This window comes from Myotis davidii, unplaced genomic scaffold, assembly GCF_000327345.1.
Source record: "Myotis davidii unplaced genomic scaffold, ASM32734v1 scaffold53, whole genome shotgun sequence".
Classification (NCBI taxonomy): Eukaryota; Metazoa; Chordata; class Mammalia; order Chiroptera; family Vespertilionidae; genus Myotis; species Myotis davidii.
Genome location: NW_006286140.1, coordinates 623,653 through 625,818, shown reverse-complemented (window position 1 = coordinate 625,818; position 2,166 = coordinate 623,653). Strand labels below are relative to the sequence as shown.

The 2,166-nt window shown below is 40.4% G+C and overlaps 1 pseudogene; it reads left to right on the top strand.

Annotated features, from left to right (window-relative positions):
- LOC102773026 overlaps positions 1-1,688 on the top strand; it is a 21,118-nt pseudogene extending 19,430 nt beyond the window's left edge.
- The last annotated feature ends 478 nt before the right edge of the window (positions 1,689-2,166 follow it).

Sequence of the window (2,166 nt, the reverse complement as noted above, 5' to 3'; positions counted from 1 at the left end):
TCCTGCATAAAGTAGTAGATTAGATACTATGCCCCAGGGTCCACTCAAATATGATTCTGTTGCTCTACTGCCATGAGCAGGACTGGATTTGTTCATTTATTGCTTAGCCTACTCTTTTCCAGACCAAAATTGTAGGTACTTTTACCTTTACTGATAGATAGTGTTATCATCCAACATTAAAGTACTCTTGACCTTCTCTGATCACTCCAAATTCTTCTTGGCTATCCCAGTTGTAGAGTCTAGTGTAGACACCTGCACTGAATCTAGGTGTGACCCATTGTAAGCAGAAGTAGATAATAGCCTATATTTTATTTTCCTGCTAAAATACCTACCGACCCAAACTCACATTTGCTTTTATACAACAGCAAACTGTTCAACCTTTTCTTCTCCCCTGAGTATTTTTGAACTTCATTTTGTAAAGCTTGCTGATCCTCCCCCTATGCATAAGGTAAACTTAGCAGGGCAGCAGCAGCAGCACCTCAGTGTGCCACCAAGTATGGAGCAAGCAGGGCAATGTGCCACTGCTGTGGGGCAACAAGAAGGCTATGAACCTCATCAAACCCATGATCTTGATCAATTTCCTTTCAGCAGCCTACCAGGAGGTGGTGAATGAGATCCACTTTAAGGTCACACATGTTGAACCTTGGGAGAAGGGAAGCAGGAAGACAGGGGTCAGTAGAAGTTTGAGGTGTTGGAACAGGAGGAATTGTTTCTACAGTTTTTTGCCTGTTATACAAATTATTTACTCTGAAGTTAACTCAAGCAAGTGATGGGTCTCAAAACACACAGAGACTTCATATATTAGAGCAGTTGGCCTTATGTATATAGGTACACAGTCCTCTGGGATCTATGGGATGTCTTGAATCCTTCCTTGGTGAGGAAGAGGACCTAGATGTGAAGTCTGATGGAGGCTGTGTAATTGCCATTGAAGAAATATTTAGGTCTTTTCTCACAAAACTAGAGTGATTTTCTACTTTGTTTCCAAGAATTCCAGTTCTAGTTCAGAAGAATTTGGATCAGTAGATTAAACACTGGCCTAGAAAAATCAAGAAAGATGGGAAGAAGGCACTGAGGAAGTAGGCAGACATTTCTATTTCTATTTGAATGCAGACTTCAAGGTCCTCAAGGAGATCATTGAGTCCCCTGAGGTCACCAAGAAGATCAAGATGGAGAAGCCATTATTGGAGGGCCATCGGTTTTGTGGTTCTGGCCAAGAATTAGAAAGAGAAAAAGTACACTAGCTACTGGATTGTAAGGGAAAGGAAAGAAAGAAGGAAGGAAGGAAAAAAGGAAAAGTTTCCAAGAAAGAGAAACAACACAGTAGAAGCAGAAGCAGAAAAAGAAAACATAGAAGTAGGAGTAGAAATAGGGACACAAGGAAAGGGAGTAGATGCAGGAGCAAAGACAAATCAAGTAAGCACAAAAGTGAAAGTGGGGAGAAGTCAAATACATGAAGTCACAGTGGCAGTCAAGGAAGAGCTGACAGTGTTGAAAAAAAATAAAAAATGGGAGCACAACCCCAGCAAAGAAAGCATAGCAGGAGCAAAGAACATTCCCACAAACCTCATCACAGCGATAGTAAGAACCAATCTGACACACATGATTATCGAAGGAGCCAAAGTAGAGAAACAGAGAGCCAAGAAAAATAACATAAAAGCAAAGATGATTCCCCTAAAAATTTTTTGTGAAAGTGGATAACATTGAATCCTATAAATGTTTTATTAAATCTGCTTTTCCCCCTCCAAAAAACAAAGACAAACTTAGCAGGAATTGAACTCAGTTTTGCTTCTAACCTCTAATTAAATGCTAATCCGATTCTCCAGAAGGCTGGGTGTCCTCAGCCAGCATGCAGTGAGTGTCCTTTCTCTTTTTCTCTCTCATGTTCTCTAATCAACTAGATAAACAAGACAGAACCCAAGGGAGAACTCTGACCTTCCTCTTTGGCTGTGCCCATAAAAGAGAAATGCAATGTGGACATCACAGAAACAGTTATTTGAGAGATACAATATTAAACCACTGGTTGTTTTTTTAAAATACTGTAACTGCTTCTGGATCAGCAGGGAAGTTATTATCTTTTCCCAAGCTGAAAGTGCTTTATTGATTACCATTTTCTGGGCATGACTAATTATGCCCATGGCTCCAGCCTGCCATAGAATTACCCAAGAG